At 41.6% G+C, this 27188-nt stretch overlaps 1 pseudogene; it reads right to left on the bottom strand.

Annotated features, from left to right (window-relative positions):
• Nucleotides 1-19138: 19138 nt before the first annotated feature.
• Nucleotides 19139-21082, bottom strand: LOC100968734 (heterogeneous nuclear ribonucleoprotein K-like; annotated as a pseudogene).
• Nucleotides 21083-27188: the final 6106 nt, after the last annotated feature.

Below are 27188 nucleotides of genomic sequence, written 5' to 3'. Positions count from 1 at the left end.
AGGGAGCACCCAGGATGTTCTAGAATCTGAGTGCCTAGAACAGCTGTTGACTGAGCCAGAGCTCCCACCCCCTCGACTCCCCAGGTGGCCCTGGGTCTGGCCAGCCTTCCTGTTTGAGCCTGGGTTAAATCCTAACATCATTTATTTTTTCCCAGTTGGTCTGAAATAAGCCTCAGGAAATAGGATCTAGGACAACAACCTCTTCAAGTAAAAAGGACAATGGCCAAATTAGCCCTCAGGGTATAGGTATGTGTTCAGCTACCATATCTCTTTTTAGAATGGAAGATTTAATTTACAGTATCCTCTTGCACCACCACTGAAAGCTTCCCTTCAGATCAGACTCAAGACAACAAGTGTGTATTCAGATTATCTGAAAGTCTCAAGGGTTTTTTTCTTAGCCAGGACCATAAGCACTAGACATGTATTTACTTAGTTAATCCTCTCAACCATCCTCTAAAATAGGGTTTATAGATGAAGAAACCAAGGCACAGTGAAACCAGGTTACGTCAGGATTAAATAGCTCTAGAGCAGCTGAGCCAGGGTGTGAAAGTGTGTCTGCATAACTCCGAAAGCTGTGCTCTTAGCGCTATACCCTTGGAGCAGTCCTTGGAAACTAAGCATGGTGTGGGTGTGTAAAGGTAGTGGGCTTTATTTCCCTTAGTAAGCTTCCAGTCAGGTTAGAAAAACAGGACTGGCCAGAGGAGGGGAAAGAATAAAGCGATTGCTTGTAAGTTTAGAATTCAGGTTGCAGTGTGTGTTGTTTGTGTGGTTTCAACCAAATTCTTTAGGTTTCCGAGATCGTGGCAGGAAGGGAGGACATGCTGCCACTTCCAAGACACCTGAGCAATTTCATTTGTGCTCCTTAGTGGCTGAAGGACCCATGGGTAAGTAGTTCAGCAAGAAAAGACTGCAGTTGTGCCAGACAGTGGGCATCTTTTTGCTCTGCACCTTTCCTGGAGGCTGAGACTTTGTGAAAAGAGGAGGTAGACAGCAGCTGCCCATGAGCTCATGAGAATAAAAATCTCAAAGCAGCCTTAAGTATTGTACCAGCAAGGTCTTTCTCATCCAGACTTTCACCTCCAAACATGAGAATTTCCCTAGTGATATTTACACATCTCCCATCAGGGAAGCAGGATATTTCCCTGACCCCTTCATGGGCAGGAACTGGAGTGCATGGGTGCTAGAACTAGCTGGCTGCTTTGGTGCCAGAAGAAGTAGACTCCACTATCTTGGTCCCACTGTGTTTCACCCCTTTTAGGAGGAGCAGCACAGGTGAGTGGGTGCAGGAGTCTGGGCGAGTGCTTTTGGGAGCCAGCAGGAGCAAAACTCCGTGTGGGCCCTGCAGCAGCATCTAGGATGGGTGCCCGTGACCCCTGAAGCTCCAGAAGGAGTGTTACAATGCCCTTTTAGCTCTGCCATCCACAGATGGCTTAAGTGTTAACAGCTCAGTGGAGGGTCAGTGTGACAGCCTTTTGCACCCACACTCACGACACCCGAGTTCTTGTTTGGTATCCAGGAGGAATGAGGTTGCACAAACGAATAAGAGATGGTAAATGCAGGGGATTTTATTGCTGATGAAAGTGGCTCTCAGTGGAAAGGGGAGCTGAAAAGGGAACAAAGTGGGAAGGTAATCTTCCCTTGGAGTCTGGCCATCCCCAGCCGGACTTGTCTTCAAAGCTGCACCATCAAGCTGTCTCTCTAAAGTCAAGCTGCCTCTCTCTGACGTCCAACCATAGTTTCCAACATCCAGCTGCTTCTCCTCTCTGCTGGCTGAGCCTGGGGTTTTTATGGGCACAGGATGAGGGGCGAGGTGGGCCATGGGTTTTGGAAAAGGCAACATTCAAGTGGGAAAATAGGGATGTATGTTCTCACTTTGGGCCCTGGTATTAGGCTTTTTGGCTTGAAGGTGGGGCCCTCGCCAGAAAACCACTCTCTTTTGCCCAGAATTTCCCTGTCTCCTGTCCCTGTCATCAGCACAGATTTGCTTATTCATTTATTTCAATCCACAAGTGTCTACTGAGAATGTTCTATATGCCAAACACTGTTCTGGAAGGTTGGAGCACACGAATGGAGCACACGAATGGTCTGTAGCATTAACAACAACAATGAAAACAACAACAATGTTTGTTGGTATAGTGAAAGGTGGTACAAGCAACATTAAAAATTAATCAGGCCAGGCGCAGTGGCCCATGCCTGTAATCCCAGCACTTTCAGAGGCCGAGGTGGGCAGATCACAAGGTCAGGAGATCGAGACCATCCTGGCCAACATGGTGAAACCTGGGCATGGTGGTGCGTGCCTGTAGTCCCAGCAACTCGGGAGGTTGAGGCAGGAGAATCACTTGAACCCAGGAGATGGAGGTTGCAGTGAGCTGAGATCATGACACTGTACTCTAGCCTGGTGACAGAGCGAGACTCCGTCTCAAAAAAAAAAAAATCAATACAGTAGAAGAAAATAATTGTACCATGTATGCCAATTAACTGGCCAATATGCATGATATGTAAAAAGCACCTATAAACCAATAAGAAAAAGACATCCCATATAAAAATAGGGAGATAAGAGGACCAGATTATTCCCAGAAAAAAAATTGGCTCTTGGCTTGCATTCAGAATTTAGCAATGTGGGAAAACCCATTCACGAGTGGTAAATGCTGCAAACAGAAATAGGTATGAAGGTGTTACATCACTTGTATGTTAGTTTCTTTAGTTTGGTGGTAGACAACTGAGCCAAAATTACCCTTAATAGATATCTTAAGTCCCCTCAGTAAATTGTACATGATTTTGCATGTACAAGCCTTTGCCCTAATTTTTAAGAAGCACTGGCACAGACTAAATGAAGGAACAGAAGGAATGCCTACCTGACGAAGTCTTGAGATTCACTCCATTCTGCCTTTAAAGATAATGGAGGGATATAGGTCAGTTTGGGTCTGTTGGGTTTAAGGTGCCCTGGGGTCCTCTGGCTGGAGCTGTCCAGCAAAGAATGGTGAACACAGACCCAGGCTTACCTCATAGCTGGGGAGACAGAGGCTGGACTTTGCACTGAGAATCAGCTGCTTCTGTGGGTAGATGGGCTGGACTGGGAGTGAGGAGAGGACTCCTCCTTGCTCAGTTAAAGTACTCAGAAGGAGTCCTAATGTTTTGGGGTAGATGAGCCTATCAACATCCTCCTGCCTCTGAGGGTAGGGTTCTGGAGACCCCTTGGGTGTCAGGCCCAAAGCAGGAGGCTCTGAAAGGGGCAAGAGGTGATCTTGGAAGAGACCACATGCATCTGTTTTCCCTAAAATGATTCTACCTCTAAACAGGAACTGGAGACCTTGGATGGCTGGAGAGAAGGGTTGGGGGAAAGAGGAGGGAGATGTACCACAGCTTGCTCTGGCTGGCTGTGTGGTGTGGCCTTCTTCAGGGTCCTCAGGAACTAGAGTGGGCTACTCAAACTTTAGTGTCCTTAAAAATCAACTGGAGAGTTTATTAACCTGCATATTCATGGACACTACCCTTAAAGATTTTGAATCTACATTTAGTTTATCATAAGGTCCTGAAATTTGCATTTTCATAAGCATACTCAGTGCTACTAATACAGCATTCAAACTGGCTGAAAAGATACATACAATACAGACATGTATTTAAAAATACAGGGAAGATAAAGGTGAAAAGATCCTTCGGGGCACTGGCTTGAAAGACAATCCAAAGGACCTATGCCACAGTATGTGGATGTTTGATAATGGGCATGTCTGTTGTGAACGGTGCTTTGGCATTCTGCCTTCAGCCTGCACTGAGAGATGTGGGTGAGACTGGCTATTGTGTTTGCTGAAGGATGTTGGGAAGATCCAGCCCCACACATAATAGAGCTTCCTCTTTAGAGATTCATAGAACGGGGTCCTTTGTATCCCACTTCTGGGAGACCTGTGCTTCTCCTCACTAACTGCTTTGCTCTTATCTTGTGGAAAATGGGGGTCTCCTAACTGATTGGATTTCTTGGTCTGCTCTCTCTTCTGGGAATCATGGCTGAATCAGTGCAGCCCACTCCTTATAACTCTGGTTTGCACTTGTGTAATAATCACTACTCCTCCCTCTACCAGGCTTCATATTAATGTCTTGCCTTTTGTTTCTCTGTCATGCCTGATGACTATTAAAAATTATTTTGGGGGTAAAATTCATATAGCATTAAATTCACCATTTAAACCATTTTAAAGGGTACAATTCAGTGGCTTTTAGTACATTCACAATGTTGTGCAAGTGCCACTAGTATCTGATTCTAGAACATTCTTGTCACCCCAAAAAGAAACCTTTTAAAAATTAAACAGTCATTCCCCATTTCCCCTCCCAACCAAGTCCTCAGCAACCAGTAACAGCTATTTATCCCTATGGATTTGCCAATTCTGGACTTTTATTTTATTTACTTTAAGTTCTGGGATACATGTGCAGAATGTGCAGGTTTGTTACATAGATATGCATATGTGCCATGATGGTTTGCTGCACCCATCAACCATCTGGGTTTTAAGCCCCATGTGCATTAGATGTTTGTTCTAATGCTCTCCCTCCCCTTGCTTTCCACCCCCTGACAGGTTTTGGTGTGTGATGTTCCCCTCCCTGTGTCCATGTGTTCTCATTGTTCAACTCCCACTATGAGTGAGAACATGTGGTGTTTGGTTTTCCGTTCCTGTGTTAGTTTGCTGAGGATGATGGTTTCCAGCTTCATCCACGTCCCTGCAAAGGACATGAACTCATTCTTTTTTATGGCTGCATAGTATTCCATGGTGTATATATGACACATTTTCTTTATCCAGTCTATTATTGATGGACATTTGGGTTGGTTCCAAGTCTTTGCTATTGTAAATAGTGCTGCAATAAACATCATGTGCATGTGTCTTTATAGTAGAATGATTTCTAATCCTTTGGGTATATACCCAGTAATGAGATTGCTGGGTCAAATGGTATTTCTGGTTCTAGATCCTTGAGGAATTGCCATACTGTCTTCCACAGTGGTTGAACTAATTTAAACTCCCACCAATAGTGTAAAAGTGTTCCTATTTCTCCACAGCCTCACCAGCATCTGTTGTTTCCAGACTTATTAATGATCACCATTCTAACTGGCATGAGATGGTATCTCACTGTGGTTTTGATTTACATTTCTCTAATGCCCAGTGATGATGAGCTGTTTTTCATATATTTGTTGGCCACATAAATGTCTTCTTTGAGAAATGTCTGTTCATATCCTTTGCCCACTTTTTGATGGGATTGTTTGTTTTTTTCTTGTAATTTGTTTAAGTTCCTTGTAGATTCTGGATATTAGCCCTTTGTCAGGTGGTAGATTGCAAAAATTTTCTCCCATTCTGTAGGTTGCTTGTTCACTCTGACGTTAGTTTCTTTTGCTGTGCAGAAGCTCTTTAGTTTAATTAGATCCCATTAGTCAATTATAAACAGAATCATACACATATTTGTGTCTGGCTTCTTTCATTTAGTACAATGCTTTCAAGGTTCATCCATGTTGTAACATGTATCAGTACTATACAGATTTTTATGGCTGAATAATATTCCACTTTGATGGATATATCCATTTAGCAGTGGATAGACATTTGAATTGTTTCATTACTCTTTTAAAAAATATAATTTCGAAAATAAATTGTTCAACCAAAGACACATCTTGTATGTTCATTGCAGCACTATTCACAGTAGCAAAGACATGGAATCAACCTAGGTGCTCATCAGCAGTGGGCTGGATAAAGAAACTGTTATACATGTACACCGTGGAATACTATACAGCCATAAAAAGGAATGAAGTCATGTCATTTGCAGGAATATGGATGCAGCTGGAGGCCATTATCCTAAGCAAATTATCAGAGGAACAGAAATCCAAATAAGCATGTTCTCACTTATAAGTGGGAGCTAAACATTGAGTACTCATGGACATAAAGATGGCAACAATAGACACTAGGGACTACTAGAGGTGGGAAGGAGGGATCAGGAGAAGGGTTAAAAAACTCACTCTTGGGTACTATGGTCATTATCTGGGTGACAGGATCAATCATACCCCAAACTTTAGCATCATGCAACATACCCAGTTAATAAACATGCACATATACCCCTGAATCTAAGATAAAAGTTGAAATTAGTAAAAAATAAAAATAAATAAAAATATACTTTTGTCTTGTATATAGCTTTCAGCCATTTCAAATCTTTTTGTAAATAGGCAGAACACAGGCAATTAAAATTCATCTATATGTTTATGTATGTATAGCTGCATGTACAATTCTATATAACAGTCAACAAAAATAAAATATTACCATTATGTTTGAGCTCAGATACTAAAGTTTGTTTTCTAATTACTTGGCAAAGTATCAATTCATCAATATACCCAGTCCTGAGTCTCTCCTGGGTTTCATTTCACCTAGAGGTTATGGCAGTCTGGGGATGAGAGCCGCTTGTCTTGGGGGCTAACTGCTAACTAATCCACTGTGGCTCCCCTGCATCAATAACTCTTTCTGGTCAGAGACAGGAGCAAGAAAGGAGAATGGTATTGGGCTGCTCTTCCCAAGTCCATTTTCATTCATTGCAGCAATGGATGGGTTTCAATTAAAATGAGGTCATGGGCTATTAAGATGACTGCAGAGTCTGTTGGGGAGGGTGAGTCACTTGTGTGCATGTGAAATGCCCGTGGCTGTTTTGTAGAACTTGGGCTCCAGTCTCTGTTTTCTTCTGGGAGTGGGTTTAAGAGTGGGCAGCAGAGGCGTCACTGGAAATGAATGTTCTCCGTGTGGGATCCAAGATCACTCCCCCTGCCTCTACCCTCCCCCTTGTCTGGGTTCAAGAACAAAACTGTGTGAAAGCAATAGAGGAAAAAGTAGCCAAACTTCAGTTGGTAACATTCTTGGAGATCTCAATAATGTGCAGCGCCCTGAACTAGACCATGCGGTTGGGAAATAAGGACAAAATCAAGACACGGATGGGCAGTGGGTGTCTTAAGGGCATGCCCAGCACAGCCACACTCTGCCTGGTCAGTAGTTCTGGTGGCAGCTGCAGCCAGGGAGGTTGGGAGGGATTGTGCCAGGCTGTTCTTGGCTGCTGTGGATGGCTGCCACACTGTCTGTAGAACATGCCAAGGGAAAGTCAGGGTGCCAAGCTGGTCTCTGACAAAAAACAAAAACTCCCAGTGTCTGAAATAAGCTCAAGACATTCAAGGATGGGTCAATTCCTTATGGCTTTTTTTTTTGAGATGGAGTCTTGCTCTGTCGCCCAGGCTGGAGTGCAGTGGTGCCATCTCGGTTCACTGCAACCTCCACCTCCTGGGGTTCAAGCGATTCTCCTGCCTCAGCCTCCAGAGTAGCTGGGACTACAGGCACGCACAACCATGCCTGGCTAATTTTTGTATTTTTAGTAGAGACGGGGTTTCACCATGTTGGTCAGGCTGGTCTCAAAATCCTGACCTCATGATTTGCCCACCTTGGCCTCCCAAAGTGCTGGGATTACAGGTGTGAGCCACCGCACCCAGCCTTTATGGCTTCTTTTAAGGGGTGAAGTGAGGCAGTGACTGTGTATTCCTGTGACGAGATCACTCAGAGCCACCCTGTAGATGTGGAATTCCAGGCTAACTGAATGGAGCAACTGGCTCAAGTAGGTACGTTTTATGCTCTGATGTCCTTTGGGGCTGTGCTGCCTAATCAATTCACCCTGTCCTCCTGCTTTGGGAACGAGGTGGTGGTGGAAGAAGAGGGGCTGCCCCATACTGGGCTGGTTGGGTTGGTTGGGTTGGATCTCTGATTAAATGGGAGGTGTCAGAATTTGGATTCCTCAGAGGTCTGAGCTAGAGCATGGATGTTGCAGATTCAGGTTGCAGATCTCATGAGAAGTAAAGCAAGTTATGTTAAAGACCAATAGAGTCAGCTCATGTTCAAAGTTGGATCCAAGAGTAAATGCCAAATGCATAGCTCCAGAAGTAGGCCTGAGAGTTGAAGTTCAGGGTCACAAAGCCAAGACTTGGAGGATTAGCAATCAGGCAGGGAACAAAGTAAGAGAGAGCAAGAGAGACAGAATGAGAATGTGTGTGTATGTGTGCATGTGCGTGCACACGTAATATTCATGTGTGTGTGTGTTAGCACATGTTTAGTTAGGTCGATCATGGTGCATATATGTGTATGTAGGGTTTGTGTGTATAGAGCATGCCAGGTGTGTGTATGTGTTTGAGGCCAGTGTGTAGAGTATGAATTTATGTGGTGGGCCCCTAAGCATTTGTCTGGACTTTGGTGTGTGAATTTAGAGGCTGGCAGCTGTGTGATGATGTTTGGGTTTTGGGTTGGGCTGACGGTGAACATGTACCTCACATATGGTCGAAGCCAACTGTAGATAAGTACCTTGCCTTCTCAGGGTTGCTGTTCCTTAAAGGGCTACTTGGAATTGAGATCCAGGGTTGCATTTAGACCTTTCAAAAGTACTAAAATTAATGGAGCAGTGAAATATATTGAGAGAGGTAAAGAGAATTACTGGGACCTTAATAATAAATGCAGGCTGACCATTCTCAGGGAAAATTTCTCCCTCAAACCTCTGACTTTCTAGTTTCTAATTCTAGCTTCTGAGTTCAGATGGCTTCAAGAGACTAAATTCAAAGGCAGCTCAGAGGTTTGCACTGCATCTTCAACTGTCAGCAGCTCTGGAATGCACTTGGAAGGGAGGGTGGAGAATCAGGGTCACCTTACAGTTTTGAGGGCTCTGTGAAGCTAAAGGTGAGGTCTGGGCTGGGGGTGAGGGTCACTGAGCTCTGGAGTGGGCTCTGCTGGGTGACCGTGGACAGGTAGGTGTTGCCGGTCTTCAGCATCTCATCCACAAACCAGAATGTTGTTGGGGTGGGTTCCCCAAGACCCTTTTAGGGTGGCAGTGTTGGGATTGCGGGCTGGCAGCTGCCTGTGGTTTCAGACAAGAGGGAGAATTCCCAGAAGCATTTGTGCTCCTTTTCTACCACTTTGAAAAGTTTTGAAATGTGGTTTCTGGAAAAATGACCAAGTGCTCCTAATGGACAAGGTCCTATACTTTTTAGGCAACTGATACATGTTCACAAAATTAATAATTTTCCATAAAGGTATGTGTTTTCAGGTGTTTGGGGCTGGGTTAAAAGACATCATAAAATTCAATGGCTTCTTCCAGACACTTCTCAACCCTGCATTGAAAGCTACTCGCAACATCCCATGAGGCAGGTACTATTAATGTTATCCTTCCTTTCCCAAATGAGACAGAGGCACTGCAAGGTTAAGCTCTGGAGGCCTACCTGCTTCACCCAGTGCTAGTTTCTCTTCTCTTGGATTCCCAAGGTCTTGGTTACAGAAGATCTCTTTCTTGATCTAAGGATATGCTGATGTGAAAATACATTGTTTTTTGAGGGAGAAGCAAATTCTCAACAGATTCCAGGTAATGACAAAATCCTGTCTCTCCACCCTGCAGGAAAAGCCCTAGGGATGAAGTGGCTCTGACATCCAAACTGTGGAGCCAGCTTCCTGGTGGCAGGGAGAGCTTGGATGTGGGGCAAGCCCAGTGAAACTTTGATTCAGTGAAACCTTTGGTTTCAGGGCTTTCTAGTGATATTAGCACAGTGGTCTCAGGTTCCAATGATAGGTGGAGGGATTTCATCTCTCCATGGAAGACCCTTTCACACATTTATTCATATGTTATTAAGCATAATGTTTGGAGATGTTTTCTATTAAAAAATAATCCTCAAGTCCATGGAAAGGAAAAGAATCAGCACCCCTCCTAACCCCCTTTCAAAATCTTCCTCCCCTGCAGCCTAGCTATAGTTTTGTGCTCAGAGACTGACAGAGGTGTCTTGCTCCAACCGCTGCTCTTTGTTTTTCCCTCCACACAAGTTAATTTTCCCAGGGTCAGGCAGTGACAGTTCACTATGGACACAGCATTTTCCTGCAAGATATTTTCTGAAACCACCAACAGCCTTTTGGTTTTCAGGATTCTTATTTAAAGAAATTTGCATTAATAGCTCGTTGGGCCCCCTCATTTACATACATGTTTGAAAGGGCAGGAGCTTGGGGAATGCAATGAAAAAAACAAAACATGAATGCCCAGGCATTGCACGCTCCACAGAGATGCCCAAGACTATTAAAAAGTAGAAATTTAACTTCCAGTTACCTCAATGAGTTCATGTGGAGTTACGGAGGACGGGAAAAGAATAAACACTGTTAATTTTTTCTTACCTTTGCAACTATGATAGAGAACGTTAGCATTTGGCTTCCCAAAAGAGAATAAAGTTTTTTGGGTGATGTTTTTGTTCTGGGGGTGGGGAAAACTTTGGGCATTAATGAAGATGCATTAAAGAATGAAATAAAATGTGTTCTAAGTAGCCAAAAATGTTTTGCAGCTAGTGCTGGATCTGATTTGGCCAGCACCCTGCAGGCAAGATTTCTGAGTTTACGATTCTGAAAAGATAGGCCTGTGAGTCAAAATGCAACTTCTTTTTAGCCAATGATGTTTTATATTATTTAGGAAGCAAGCCGGATTGATGACATTAGGAAGTCCTGTTGAGACAGGAATATGAGTGTGTTTTGTCTTCCATGTAGTGGATCCTGGGGTAATTACTGAATAAGAATAACTCATTCCAAGTTTTAAAATTAAAAAAAAGAGCAAAGAATCACGTAGCCATATTTTTAAAAGAATATGAGAAATAAGATGGAAATATAAATTTTAGTGTCCTGAAGATTTCTTTAGATTTGTTGAATCTGACTTAACTGATGTCCATGGACCCTCTGTCCCCCAAGGAGTACATGTTGAGAATTCAAAGGGCACATGAACTTGAATAGGAAAAAATAATTACATCTCTAACTGAAAATTGGCACGTCCTTTAATTATGAAGTTAGATGACAAGCCACAGTAACATTAGCAAACCCATAATATTGCCACCAACAAAAACCACAGCTATTTCCATAGCACATTGAAATTATTACAGATATCTCAAACTATTATTGACTTCAGTACTTCAAAGTTCTGACACTTACTGGGCCAGCCCCTAGGTCTTGTTATAAGTACTTTAATATATAGTGATATCTGTCATTGCTACACATCCTTATATCAAAACTTTGTTTTCTAATACTATTTTGATAACTATCTTTCAGTGTAGTTGGTTTCCTTTATAATTCTGGGTATTTTATTTCAAGCATTGAAAAGCATTACCGTGAGAAGTTCAGAGATTCCAGAATGCCAGAGGACACAAAACATGGAAAAATCTAAAGCTTAATCCCTTCTCTAAAGTCAGTGAGACTGGTGGGGCAGTAGGGGTGAGCGGACCTGTTGGGGAAAGGATAGAGGTGGAGGGAGGAGTGGGGAGGAGGGAGGAGGGACATAGGAGCCAACCCAACCTGACCCACACATTGCCTCACTGAGTGATCTGGGACAACCGGCTCTCTCTGAGGCTGCATGTGCTGATGTTGACTGTGACAATAATCTCGTTATTTCTAGGAGGCTCAACTACATTCTACCTATGTAAATTTCTCAAAATATCAAATTATTTTTCTTGCTAAGCTGAAGGCTGTTGGAAATGTACAGTAACTCCCAACTATATGTCCAGTCTAATAAAAAATAAAATTACCTTAGAGCAGGGGTCCCCAACCCCTGGGCTATGGACAGGTAATGGCCTGTTAGGAACTGGACCACACAGCAGGAGGTGAGTGGCAGGTGAGCGAGCAAAGCTTCATCTGTATTTACAGCTGTTCCCCGTGGCTCACATTACTGCCTGAGGCCGGCCCCCTGTCAAATCAGTGGCAGCATCAGATTCTCATAGGAGCACAAACCTTGTTGTGAACTGTGCATGTGAGGGTTCCAGGTTGTGCACTCCTTATGAGAATCTAATGCCTGATGATCTGTCACTGTCTCCCATTACCCCCAGATGGGACTGTCTAGTTGCAGGAAAACAAGCTCAGGGCTTCCACTGATTCTACATTATGGTGAGTTGTATAATTATTTCATTATACATTATAATATAATGGCAATAGAAATCAAGTGCACAATAAATGTAATGCACTTGAGAATCATCTCCAAACCAACCCCCCTCCCCAGGTCCAAGGGAAAATTGTCTTCCATGAAACCGGTCCCTGGTGCCAAAAAGGTTGGGGACTGCTGCCTTAGAGGCCTGTGAATTATTAAGACATGAACTGAAAACTACTGTATTAATTGTGTGTTGAGAAGGAACAGAAGCTGTCTTCCTTCCTTGAATCTATATTTGGACTCCCTGCACTCACTCGCCTACTGGAATCCTCCTCCTTTGTTGCTGGTAACTTGAACCATCCAGGTCAGTGGTTCTCAAACTGCAATCTGTGGACCAGCACATAAGCATCACCTGGGAGCTTGTCATAAATGCACATTCTCCAGCCCAGCCTCAGGCATACTAGGAATCAGAAGCAATGGGGGTGGGCCTTTTTGCTAATTATCTACTTTCTCTGGGTGACCCCTGATAATCATAGGTTTTGACCCACATGGTCCTTAGTTTGGCTTCTGTACCATCCAACTTTTTGGAATCTATCTTCAGGGCTGAAAAGTCTCACTTGTCAGTGTTCTTTATCACAGCTACAGGTATATGTGACTCTTAGCTGGATTACAAGAGTGGAAGGGGAAGCCTGGGGGTAGGGGTGATGTGCTTAGTGAGCAACTCATTCCCAGTTCCTTCAGCTTCCCTTTGCCTTGGGGCTCCTTTGCTCTTGGTGTTCGCCACCCCTGCCCTGCTCCAGCCCATCTCCAAGAGGCCTCCTGTTTAACACATGAAATTGGTCACAGTGGAAGTATTTATACCATGGAAATAGCAAATGTTATACATTAAGATGTTTTTTGTTTGTTTCTAGAGAATCAGTTTATGAGCCCACTTCTGAATGAATATATTTAAAACAACATTGGCACTTGCTAGTTTCTACGAACTAAGGAATGTCACTTCACCTCTTAGGTATCAAAAATTCAGAAGAGATAGAAAGTCTAGGTAAGAGAATGGAAGTCATCCATAATTCTACCACTCAAAGATAACTTTGATTAATGTTTTGATGAATTTCTCATCTTCCATGCTGTATTAGTCAGAGTTCTTCAAAGAGACAAAATGAATGGGATAGATATCTATATATTGATATAAATATAAATTAGATAGAAATATAAATATATGAGAGAGGATTTATTAGAAGAATTGGCCCGCAAGATTATGGAGGCTGAGACGTCCCACAACAGGCTGTCTGCAATTTGGAGACCTGGCTCACGGTTCAGTTTGAATCTGAAAGCCTCAGAACCAGAGAAGCTGATGGTGTGACTCGCAGTCGGAGGACAAAGGCCTGGCAACCTGGAAGGCCACTGGTATAAGTCCTGGAGTCCAAAGGCTGGAGAACTTGAAGTTCTGATGTCTTGAGGGCAGGTAAAAAAAGAGCATCCCCGCTCCAGGAGAGAGAGGAAAGACCCTTTATCTGCCTTTTATGTTCTCTCTAGGTTCCCAGGTGATTAGATGGGGCCCACCCACATTGAGGGCAGATCTTCCCCATGCAGTCCAACTCACAGGCCAATCCCCTCTTGAAAGACCCCCCACAGATACACCCAGAAGGCATGCTTTACCACTTCTCTAGGCATTCCTTCATTCAGTCAAGTAGACACTTAAAGTTAACCATCACATATGCCAATACTGGAGCTCATAAAACAATACCCCAAAATGAAGGCCTCAGAAAGAGCCTCAGAAGCAAAAGTTCTTCTTTACCTTCTCCTGCCTTCCTGTCCCTCAGTCCTACTCTCTCCCAAGGCTAGCCATAGGAACTAGAATCCCTCTGCCCCAACATGGGTCATAGAAACCAGAACCCCTTTTCCTCAAAGCCAGACATAAAACTTAAAAATATTACTCTAACTTTCCCCACTTCTTTCTGTGTAAAAACTCGCCATAAATAAATTATCTGACCTACCTTGTTTGGTGGAGGTCATAAGACCCCATTCCAGAGAGGGTCCTGCCCCACACCCAGAAGGAAGGCATACTGCTCAGTGAGGCCAAGAGGAATCTAGACACACAGGCCTTGCTGGGTTTCCTGGCTCAGTCTATTAGTGTTAGCTCGTACCCTTTTTGTTCAATCAATCATATTTCTACAAGGCTGCCCATACTTTGTTGAACCTAAGCATGAAAATGGACAATTTCTCCTGTATTTATGCTTCTTCATTCTGAAGGTTCCTGTGTCTATACATTAAATAAACTCGTAGGCCTTTTCTCCAATTAATCTGCCTTTTGTAAGTTGATTTTTCAGTGAAACTTTGGAGGGCCAAGGGGAGAGTTCCACTATGCACTTACTCTATGCATTTTGTTTAAATATTTGAGATTATACAATTGGGTATCCTTTTTTCATAACAATTGTATCATAACCATTTTGCTGTGTCATTAAAATTATTTGAAAACATATTTTTTGATGGCTGTGTAATATCCCATCCTTGGGATTAAACACTTCACCTGATCGATCTGCATTATAAATAATGCTGCAATGTCTTTTCTCTTCTGCATTTCAATAGTTTTCTTAGATTATGTTCCCAGAAGAGGAATCTCTGAGTCAGTTTTTGAGGCTTAAATACATATTTACAAATCATTTCCCAAAATGTTTGTCCTAGTTTATATTCACGCTGATGGAGAGGGAGTACTCCTTTTGATCTTAGCCATGATGTTAGCCACATTAAGAGCTATATTTTAACTTAGACACTAGCATTTTGATACACATGACACACATTGCATTTGGATGTCTATTTGTTGTCTGACAGCTTTAGAAGGGGATGGCCAAATTTGGAGTGTTACTAAAAAAAATATGGTATCAAGACAACTGAAGCTCTTCTGGTAGAGGCTGGCCAACTTGAATAAAAATGATAGTTATATTCTTCCAATGTGTCAGTCTTTTGTAATTTAAATGCTTGCAATGAAATTTGAAATGCAGGTAGACATTTCGTATATTACTATATTGAGTAAGGGTGACTGCGATACACAATTTATCCTGCAGCAGGAGTGGCTGGGATAATTAACTGTTATACCTTATTTATCTTTTACTGGAGACATGTAGCCCTTCTCTTCTATCCTTAGTGGTGACAGGATGGGACTGAGAAGCAGGAATGAGGATGAGGGGATGCACCTAAGATCGTACCTTTCATTTTATTAATTAAAAATGTATGGCTGGGGGTAGTGGCTCATGCCTGCAACCCTAACACTTTGGGATGCTGAGGTTGGAGGATCACGTGAGGCCAGGTGTCTGAGACCAGTCTGGGCAACAGGGAGACTCCTCTCTCAAAAAAAAAAAAAAAAAAAAAAAAAAAAGTCAGGTATGGTGGTACCTGCCTGTAGAGGCTGAGGTGGGAGGATTGTTTTGAGCCCAGAAGGTTGAAGCTGCCATGAGCCATGATCATGTCACTGTACTCCAGCCTGAGTGGCATAGTGAGACCCTGTCTAAAAATAAAATAAAATAAAATAAAATAAAAACAGCAGCACCTTTATGGTTTTATCCTTATTATGAAAGGAATATATGCTCATTGTAGGTGATTTTAAAAATATAGACAATTTAAAATAAGTATTACTTATTAGTTGTTTTCTTCCAGTCTTTTTTCTATGCACATGTGTATGTATATAGTTTTAATATTTTGTATATATTATTTTAAACCAAAAAGGCATGCTGTGTATGCTGTTGTACACTCTCCTGTTTTGATTCTCCCCTTTTACTCCCCTTAAACTAAATAGACTTTAAATGCCTTTCCATGTTATTTAATAGCCCTCTAAGCATCCTTTTAAATGTCTTCCAGGATTCTATATTTGGATATACTATTTTTATTTAAACCATCCCTTATGGTGGGACACTTTTGCATCATGTGTTTTACATTATTGTCAATAATACTTGTTATCCCTGAACTCTGAGTTTTATAGCTAGCAGACTTGTTTGGGAACAGTTCAGAAAGAAGCTGACTCAGTCTTAGAAGGTCTCGGCTGACCAGCTCCAGCATGGATTATTGCTCCTGTCTGTCCTATTTCTTCTTTCCTCTCTGATTGTTCTCTTTTCCTTTCATAGGCCTGTGACAGAGGGAAGTCTAGAGCTCTCCATCTTCCCCCAGCTCACTTTGCCTTGCTCTTCATCTCAGGAGGCCACAAGGCCTGAAACTGAGATCATCGATGTCATGCTGGCTCCTCTCCTTGCTTGTTAAAAATAATCAGGGACACAGTTAAAGAATAAGATAGTACAGATGCTCCTCAACTTATGATGGGGCAGTGTCCTGAATGTCCTGATAAACCCATCATAAGTGAAAATATTGTGTCAAAAATACATTTAAGAAACCTAACCTACCGAACATCACAGTTTAGCCCGGCCTAATTTAAACGTGCTCAGAACGCTTACATTAGCCTGCCGTTGGACAAAATAATCTAACACAAAGCTTATTTTATAATAAAGCATCAAATATCTCATATAATTTATTGAATACTCTACTGAAAATGTAAAATAGAATGATCGTATAGGTACTCAAAATATGTTTTATACTGAACAAGTATCAATTTTGCACCATCATGAAGCTGAAACATCATAAGTGGAACCACAATAAGTCAGGGACCGCCTGTACTGTGAGGATTAGAACAAGGGGTTACTCACCTTACCCTTGCCAACTTCCCAATTCTCTATAATTTCCCAGAGGTGCATTGTAATTTCTACAATTAATTTTAATTTTTGTGGATGCATAGTAGGTGTATGTATGGGGTACATGAGATGTTGTGATACAGGCATGCAATGAGTAATAATCACATCATGGAAAATGGGGTATCCATCCCTTCAAGTATTTATTCTTTGTATTACAAACAATCCAATTATACTTTTTAAGTTATTTTTAAATGTACGATTAAATTATTATTGGCTATAGTTGCCCTGTTGTGCTAGCAAACCCTAGGCCTTATTCATTCTTTCTGTTTTTTTGGTACCCATTAACAATCCCCACCTTCCCCTCTCCTTCCCACCTTCCCTCTGGTAACCCTTCTTCTGCTCTCTAGCTCCATGAGTTCAATTGTTTTGATTTTTAGATTCCCCCAAATAAGTGAGAACATGTGATGTTTGTCTTTCTGTGCCTGGCTTATTCCACTTAACGTAATGACCTCCAGTTCCATCCATGTTGTTGCAAATGACAGGATCTCATTCATTTTTTGTGGCTGAATAGTACTCCATTGTGTATAAGTACCACATTTTCTGAATTCATTGCATTAGTTTGCTCTCACACTGCTAATAAAGACACACCCAGGACTGGGTAAGTTATAAAAGAAAGAGGTTTAATTAACTCATAGTTCCATATGGCTGGAGAGGCCTCAAAGTCATGGCAGAAAGTGAAGGGGAAGCAAAACACATCTTACATGGCAGCAGGCAAAAGAGAGCTTGTGCAGGGTAACTCCCATTTAGAAAACCATCGGTTCTCATGAGACTTATTTACTACCACAAGAACAGTATGGGAGAAATGGCCCCCATAATTCGCTTATCTCCACCTGGCCCCACCCTTGACACACAGGGATTATTACAATTCAAGGTGAGATTTGGGTGGGGACACAGCCAAACCATATCATCCATTTATCTGTTGACAGACACTTAGGTTGCTTCCAAATCTTGGCTATTGTAAACAGTGCTCAAACAAACTTGGGAGTGCAGATATCTCTTTGATATACTGATTTCCTTTTTGGGGGTATATATCCAACAGTGGGATTGCTGGATCATATGGTAGCTTATTTTTAGTTTTTTGAGGAACCTCCAAACTGTTTTTCATGGTGGTTGTACTAATTTACATTCCCACCAACAGTGTAAGAAGGTTTCCTTTTCTCCATATCCTCACCAGCATTTGTTATTGCCTGTCTTCTGGATAAAAGCCATTTTAACTGGAGTGAGATGATATCTCATTGTAGATTTGATTTGTGTTTCTCTGATGATCAGTGATGTTGCATACCTTTTCTTATGCCTGTTTGCTATTTGTATGTCTTCTTTTGAGAAATGTCTATTTAAATCTTTTGTCCATTTTTAAATCAGATTATTAGATTATTTCCTATAGAGTTGTTTGAGTGCCTTATATATTCTGGTTTTTAATCCCTTGTCAGATGGGTAGTTTGCAAATATTTTCTCCCATTCTGTGGGTTGTCTCTTCACTTTGTTGATTGTTTCCTTTGCTGTGCAGAAGCTTTTTAACTTGATATCATCCAATTTGTCCATTTCTGGTTCGGTTGCCTCTGCTTATAGGGTCTTACTCAAGAATTTTTTGCCCAGACCAATGTCCTGGAGATTTTCCCCAATGTTTTCTTGTAGTAGTTTCATAGTTTGAGGTCTTAGTTTTAAGTCTTTTATCCATTTTGATTTGATGTTTGTATTTGGCAAGAGATAGGGGTATAGCTCCATTCATCTGCATATGGATATCCAGTTTTTCCAGCACCATTTATCAATGATACTGTCTTTTCCCCAGTGTCTGTTCTTGGCACCTTTCTTGAAAATGAGTTCACTGTAGGTGCATGGGTTTGTTTCTGGGTTCTCTATTCAGTTCCATTGGTCTATGTGTTTTTATACTAGTACCACGCTGTTTTGGTTACTATAGCTCTGTGGTATAATTTGAAGTCAGGCGATGTGATTCCTTCAGTTTTCTTCTTTTTGCTTAAGATAGCTTTGGGTATTTTGGTTTTTTTGTGGTTCCATATAAATTTTAGGATTATTTTTTCTATTTCTGTGAAGAATGTCATTGGTATTTTGATAGGAATAGCATTGAATCTATAGATTGCTTTGGGTAGTATAGACATTTTAACAGTATTGATTTTTCAAGTCCATAAACATGAAATAGCTTTCTATTTTGTAAATGTTGTCTTCCATTTCTTTCATCAGTGTTTTACAGTTTTCCTTATAAAGATCTTTCCCTTCTTTGGTTAATACTTAGGTATTTAATTTTATTTATGGCTATTGTAAACGAGATTACTAATTTACATTCCCAACAACAGTGTAAGAAGGTTCCCTTTTCTCCACATCCTCACCAGCATTTGTTATTGCCTGTCTTTTGGATAAAAGCTATTTTAACTGGAGTGAGATGATATCTCATTGTAGTTTTGATTTGCATTTCTGTGATGATCAGTGATGTTGCATACCTTTTCTTATGCCTGTTTGCCATTTGTATGTCTTCTTTTTTGGGGTTAATTAAATATTTTAAAAATCATAAAATGTTTCTTACAAAAGAGCATTACATTCTGCACACTGCTCTGAACAGATGCCAGGGACATGTGGACTATTGTTACTTTTCCTCCCTGTCCCACCCCCCCAAATGTTACAGTGACCACAAAGCAAGGTGTTCATAATAATTACATGGGGGGAATTTCTTCAAACCACCAACAATAACAAAAAATAAAATTGGCTCACTCTGCTGCTGTTTCAAAATTTCAATGTTAGTTTTTTTTTTTTGCATGCCCTTCCCCCCTCCAACCTTGTTTGTAAGGATCTAAAACATTACATCTGGTGAACAGCAAAGATTTCACTACACCTTAAATGCAGAACACCTATGAAGCAGAGGAATGTTAGCTTTTTAAACACAAGCAGATTGAAAAAAAAAAAAAAAGATGCAGGACTCCTTCAGTTCTTCACTAGTCTTAGAAAAACTTTCCAGAATACTGCTTCACACTATTCTGCGGCAAATACTGTGCATTCTGTATCTGGTCCTGTGTTCCTGTAATGGTAATGATCCAATCTTCGGATCCTTCTAAAGGCTCATCAATTTTGATCGAAGCTCCCTACTCATGACAGATTTGTTTAATCCACTGACCACCTTTGCCAATAATAGATCCAGCCAAATCTTTGGGAATAGTTACTTGTGTAGTAATAATAGGTCCACCAAGATCACCATATGAGCCATGACACCCTGCATAGGAATAATCATATCTGGAGCCACCCTGTGGTTCATAAGCCATCTGGCATTCTGATGCGTTCCATGTATCTATTGCAGAGCCCCAAGTTTCATCAGCACTGAAATCAACCACGCCGTCGTAACGGTTTCCAGGTCTCCCTTTTCTGTTATAGGTCATGAGGTCTCCCCACTAGGTGGTGGTGGTGGAGGAAGAGGAACATTCCGAGCTCTGCTACCACTCTGGCCACCTCATCCGGGAGGAGGGGGAGGTGGTCCTCAACGAGGGCTCATATAAACATAATCTCTTCTAGATGGAGGCATGGGACGCCAACCCCGACCAGGAGACATTTTGTCAAAACCACCTCTTCCCCGCATCAGAAATCTCACTGGGCATCCACGGTGGTCAGCAAACACCATTGTAAAACCACCATAATCATAGGTTTCATCGTAAAAATTGGGATCATAAGGCTGTGCATGTCCTTTGATGGGAGACTCAGAAATAAGATCAAGGACGATCTTTATGCACTCTACAGCCCTATTGGGTTTTCCTCCAATAAGAACAACTCTATCAGTGAAATGAGGACAACATTCCTGGAAAAGCGTGATGGTTGTTTGTGTGTTTTCTCAGTTCTTTGATTTTAGCACCTTTGACCCCAATAATTCCTCCTGCTAGACTCTGATGAATCAACAGCCTCAACTCGCAGTCAAAATCCCTTCCTTTATAGTGTTGGTAATTTAAGTATTCCACAGCATCAGATTCGAGCGGGAGCTGGCTGGTTGCAGTGGGTGATGGCAACTGCGGGCCCTCTTCCAAGGTAGTGATGATTTTCTTCAGAATTTCTCCAATTGTTTCGATATCAGCACTGATATGCAATATGCGCTGGGGGCCACTGCTGTCTAGAACTGAAATGCTGGCGTTGTAGTCTGTATGGAGAGCCTTAATATTCTTGCCTCCTTTTCCAGTCACTGCTCCAGCATTCTTGCTCTGAAGCAGAATGGGTAATTCAACCATCTCATCAGTGTTTCTGGATCTTTTAAATGCTTGTTCCTCTTCCATATCTTCTGCAGGGCATTTACCAAATTCACCACTGGTTTCAGTGTTAGGGAAGGTTTCTTCTGGCTGTTCAGTTTCCATATTCTTGTATTAAATGGACACACCAATCAGTTGTTATATATCCTTGCAGAGCAGAACTGAAGTGTTCTTGGTCGGACCAACAACTGACACCCCAGTGCTGCAGTAGCTGCTTGAGGCCACCATCCCTCTGACGCCGCACTTGTGTGTCTTTTCTTGAGAAATTTCTAATTAAATTTTTCCTCCACTTTTAAATCAGATTATTAGATTATTTCCTATAGAGTTGTTTGATTACTTTTTAATTTCTTTTTCAAATTGTTCACTATTGGTATATAGAAATGTTACTGATTTTCATATGCTGATATTTTATCCTGCAACTTTACTGAATTTATGAGTTCTAATAGTTTTTTGGTGGATTCTTTAGGTTTTTCCAAACATAAGCTCACATCATTTGGAAACAAAGATAATTTGACTCCTTCCTTTCCAATTTGGATGCCTTTTCTTGCTTTCTCTTGTCTGATTTCTCTAGCTAGGACTTTCAGTATTATGTCGAATAATAGTGGTGAAAGTGGGCATCTCTGTCATCTTCCAGAGCTTAGAGGAAAGGCTTTCAGTTTTTCCCTATTCAGTATGATACTAGCTGGTGGTCTGTCATATATGGCTTTTATTATGATGAGGCATGCTCCTTCTATACCCAGTTTTTAGAGGGTTTTTATTATGAAGAGAGTTGAGCTTTATTAAATGCTTTTTAAGCATCAATTGAAATGACTATATGGTTTTTGTCCTTCATTCTGATGATATGATGTATCATGTTGATTGATTTGTGGATGTTGAACCATTTTTGCATCCCAGGGATGAATCCCATTTGGTAATCATGAATGAACTTTTTAATATGTTGTTGAATTCAGTTTGCTAGTATTTTGTTGAGAATATATGCACCAATATTCATCAGAGATATTGGTCTGTAGTTTTTTTTTTTTTTGATGTATCTTTGTCTGGTTTTGGTATTAGGGTATTACTGGCCTCATAGAATGAGTTTGAAGGTAGTCCCTCTTCCTCTGTTTTTCAGAATAGTTTGAGTAGGATTGGTATAAGTTCTTCTTTAAATGTTTGGTAGAATTCAGCAGTGAAGCCATCTGGTCCAAGGCTTCTCTTTACTGGGTGACTTTTTAGTACAGCTTCAATCTCATTACTTGTTATTCATCTGTTCAAGTTTTGGATTTCTTTCTGGTTCAATCTTGGTGGGTTGTACGTTTTAGGAATTTGTCCATTTCTTCTAGATGTTCTGATTTATTGGGATATAGTTGATCCTTTAAATTTCTGCAGTATCAGTTGTATGTCTCCTTTTTTATTTCTGATTTTATTTGGATATTCTCTCTTTTTTCTTCATTAGCCTGGCTAAAGGTTTGTCAGTGGTTTTTTTTTTCCCCGCAGTTGCAAGATTTAATAGAGTGAAATAGAGTGAAAACAGCTCCCATACAAAGGGAGGGGACTCAAAGAGGGTAGCCGTTGCTGGCTCGAATGCCTGGGTTTATATCCCAATCATTGTCCCTCCCGCTGTGCTCTCAGGCAATAGATGATTGGCTATTTCTTTATCTCCTCTTTTTGCCTAATTAGCATTTTAGTGAGCTCTCTGATTGGTTGGGTGTGAGCTAAATTGCAAGCCCCATGTTTAAAGGTGGATGTGGTCACCTTCCCAGCTATGCTTAGGGATTCTTAGTCAGCCTAGGAAATCCAGCTTGTCCTGTCTCTCAGTACCCCCTCTCAACAGGAAAACCTAAGTGCTATTGGGGAGGTTGGCTGATGACCACTCTAACTGCTTCCTGCTAAATTGGGGCATAGTAGGGGCTGTGCAGTTGAGATTTCCTTGGGAGGGGTGCCTTCGATGTCTTTAACATCAGAACATGGGCTAGCAGGCCGGTCCAGGGGTCTGTAGTAGATCTTAGTCATGGACTGCATCTGGGGCTCCATTTGAAGAATCATTTGTAGTTTTACAGCTTCGATTCTGGAAGAGACAAACTTAATAAGGAGGTTAAAGATACAGGGTCCAAAGAGGAGTAGCAATATTATAGCTGCTAGAGGTCCTAAGAAGGGGAGAATCCAGGGCATCCATTGGCTGAGGAGGCCCCAGCGTTCAGTGTTTTGAAGCTCCTCTGCTCTACGTTGTATTCTATCTCGAATTTCTTTAACTTTCTCGGTGATGAATCCAGATTGATTAACATAATAACAGCATTCTTCCCCTAAAAATAAACATGTTCCCCCTCTTTCGGCGGTTAGCAAGTCTAAAGCTCTTCGATTTTGAAGGACTACTGCTGCTAGGGAGTTAAGTTGATCTTGCAAGGTGACCAGGGAGTCGGTGACCCGTTCCATGTCACCATTTAGTTCTTGAGATAGTTTGTAGTAGAACTGAGTAGAGGTTGTGATACCGCCAATTAGTCCACCTAGTACTCCTGCTCCATTAACAAAAGGAAGAATGGGTACTCTTTTGTTGCGGGGCTTAGGTACGACATGATTGTATAAATCTTGTTCAGTGTAGATGGTCATAGGGGACAGTAAGAATGAGAGGAAACACACAGATTCTGAAGAGCCATTCAAACAACGATAGGCTGAGGTACCACAGACAAAAAATATTCCTGAGGGTAGGCAGACTATTCGTGTGGGAGGAGTTACCCACCTGATGGATTGGGAGTTGGTTGTGTCTATAGTATTGCTAAATTTTACACAGGTGAGGTCAGGATCAGTCAAGGGAACCTCTAAAAGGTCCCCTTGAGTGGCATAAGTTTGAGCAATTACTTATTGGCAGTTATGTTTTATCTTTTCTTCACTGTCTGGAAGAAATGTGGCTGGGTTAAGAGTTGCACAAGTGCGCAGTTGCAGCACTGGCCCTTCAACAGAGCCTGATATTTGTCAGTTTTAACTTTCAAAAAACCAACTCTTTGTTTCATTGATATTTTATATCATTTTCTTTATTTCATTCATTCTGCTCTGATCTTTTTTTTTTTTTTTTGAGACAGTGTCATGCTTTGTCACCCAGGCTGGAGCGCAGTGGTGTGATCTCAGCTCACTGCAGCCTTGACCTCCTAGACTCAGGTGATCCTCCTGCCTCAGCCCCCCAAGTAGCTGGGACTGCAGGCATGTGCCGCCATGCCTGGATATATATATAATTTTTTTTGAATTTTTTGTAGAGACAGTGTTTCGCCATGTTGTCCAGGCTGGACTTGAACTCCTGAGTTCAAGTGATCTGCTCTCTCAGCCTCCCAAAGTGCTAGGATTACAGGCATGAACCACCGTGCCCAGCCTTTTCTTAATTCTATATAACATGCTTATGCTACAAATTTTTTTATATTACATTTTATGTATTGTTTTCCTAGATTTAGAAAGTATTCTACTACTTTTAACGTCTCCCAGTTTCCCTCATTGCATTATTTTGATAGTTATATTGTAGTGTTAGTCACATCAATATTAATATTCCTTTCACTGTGATTATGTCAACATTAATTATAGCAGAGCCAAATAATGTACTACAGTTACAATTCCTTCTTTTTTGTGAAATGTTGTATTTCCCCTGTAGTTAATAATTACCCTTTTTTTCTTGGTATTGATATCTGTGACTAATATGTCCCTAAAGTCTTTACCAGAGTTTTAAAAGATCTCTCAACATTGTTGAAACTCTCAGATAATTTATCAGTCTTAGCTTCTTTTTGAAAGACATTTTTTTCTGGAACCTTATTTCTTTTATTTTAATTTTTAATTTTTTGAGACAGAGTCTTGCTCTGTTACCCAGGCTGGAGTGCAATGGCACAATCTCAGCTCACTGCAACCTCTGCTTCCTGGGTTCAAGCGATTCTCTTGCCTCAGCCTCCCAAGTAGCTGGGATTACAGGCGCGTGCCACCATGCCCAGCTACTTTTTTTTTGTATTTTTAGTAGAGACGGGGTTTGGCCATGTTGGCCAGGCTGGTCTGTAACTCCTGGCCTCAAGTAACCCATGCACCTCGGTCTCCTAAAGTGCTGGAATTACAGGCGTGAGCCACCATGCCTGGCCCTGGAACCTTATTTCTATCTGATTTCTTCTCAGGTATACTGAGATTTCTCTCATCATTATGTTTGGAATTCACTGGGCTTTTTCTCCTAAAGGTCTTGTTTTAGTTCAGGCTGCTGTAACAAAGTACTTTCGACTGGGTAATTTATAAGCAATAGGAATTTATTGCTCACAGTTCTGCAGGCTGGGAAGTTCAAGATCAAGGCACAAACAGATTTGGTGTCTAATGGGGGCCCATTCCTCATGGATGGCACCTTCTATGTGTTCTCACATGGCAGAAGGGCAAAAGAGGCAAAAAAGCTTCCTCAGGCCTCTTTTATAAGGGCACTAATCCCATTTATGAGGGCTCCACCTCTTAATAACAACACAGTGGGGCTGGGTTTCAGCATACGAATTTTGGAGAAACACAAACATTCAGACCATAGCAGATCCTTTATCTTTCTCTTTCTTGGTTTATTCCAGTGGTGTGCTGGTACATGTAACAACCACCTGGGGGTCAGGGAGGGTTGAGGGGGATGGGAAGCCCTAGTTCATAGTGTTTGCTGATTTCTGTGGTATCAATAGTCCCATCATGGCTGGTTTTAAGTGACCAATGTGATGTCACTAAACTCAGAGTTGAAAAGAGACAATCTTGGGTGCTGGCCTGAGCCAGCTACAGCACACCACTGGGTTACTCCCTTATTTTGATGGAACACATCTACTACTTCCTGAAAAAGGGTATATGGGAAGTAAATGTTTTGAAAACTTCACTTTTTTTTTGGAAAATGACTTTTTAAACTTTCACACTCAATTGACTTTGTCTTGATATTAAAATCTAGCTGGGGAATAGTTTTCACTCAGAACTTTGGGAGTGTTGCTCCATTTTCTTTGAGTTTCCAGTGTTGCTGGTGAGAACTCTGGTGCCATCCTGGCCTCATCCTTTGTATCTTATTTTCCTTCTCTGGAAGCCTTTAGAATCTTCTCTTCATCCCTGATTATATACAATTTCATGATAATGGATTCCCTGCCACTTACAGTTCTATATCCTTAGCAGATCCTTTTCATTCAGGAAGCTCATGTCCTTCAAGTCTGAGGAACTTTATTAAATTTCTTTAATGGTTTCCTCTCTTTCATTCTCTCTCTTTTTTGCTAGAATGCCTGTTTGTTGGATATTGGATCTCTTGCTTTGATCATCTAATTTTCTCTTTCTCTCTCAATTGCTGAGAGGTTTTCTCAACTGTATTCCGGAACTTCTGTGTAATATTAGGCACTCCTGTCAGAGTGCTGACACTTGGGTTTGGGGCCATGTCATACATCTGTGTTTCCTCCAGAGTGTCTGCCTGGCACAGTGCTTGACTGGATGGAGAGGCAGAATCAGCAAAGGATTTTTGATCCAGATGAACCTGGTCTTGAATCGCAGATCAGCAAAAAATCATTTAACTTCCTGGTTCTTCAGTTTTCTTGCTTGGAGCTGAGCAAGGGGGCAAGTCATTCCATGGGGAGGGAGACTAGAAAGCTTGAGGGGTGGTCTACCGACCTGGTTAAAGGAGAAGACCTTCTTCCCATTCTTCTACCCTTTCCCCAGACTGCATTCTAAGTAGTGCATTTTAATCTTCAAACTCTAAAATGTCATGAGAGATTACTTTGCAGTTTATAGTACCCAGTGTCACAGTTAAACAATTCCATCTTGCTTACAAGGAGCATTTTGATACTTAAATAAGATTACTGCGTTTCAACGATGAACTTAAATTGTCTTTTTCCAGGTGCTTTCCACATCTGACCTCTCTCAACCAAATTAATGACAAAATAATGACTAAGATTTCGTGAGCATTTTCCATATCCCAGGCCTGTTCTAAGTGTTTAACATGTATTAATTAATTTAATCCTCAGCAGCCCAACCATGTAGGCAATATTATTATCCTCATTTACAGTTGAGGAAACAGGCTCCAAAAGCCCTTGGGTTACACAGCTAGTCAATGTAACATTGGGACTTAAACCCTGACATTAACTATGGATTGTCTGCTACTATGAAATCTTCATGAAGGAGGTTCTGAATTTGGACTGAGGTCCAGGGAGGTTTCCCTAGTGGAGGAGCTGAGCATGGTAGGACTCACTCTGATGCTGAGTAGGAATAAAGAACAGGCCTTAGCAGATGCTCCAGTCCACGAGGGAGGAGGCTCCTTAGGGCCGCACACCCTTTGCAGCTGTCCCGGGAGCTACCAGACAGGCTTGGTCAACAGAGGGGACTC

Source organism: Pan paniscus, chromosome 13, assembly GCF_029289425.2.
Source record: "Pan paniscus chromosome 13, NHGRI_mPanPan1-v2.0_pri, whole genome shotgun sequence".
NCBI lineage: Eukaryota > Metazoa > Chordata > Mammalia > Primates > Hominidae > Pan > Pan paniscus.
The sequence above is the reverse complement of the archived record's forward strand: the minus strand, read 5'-3'. Positions and strand labels throughout refer to the sequence as shown.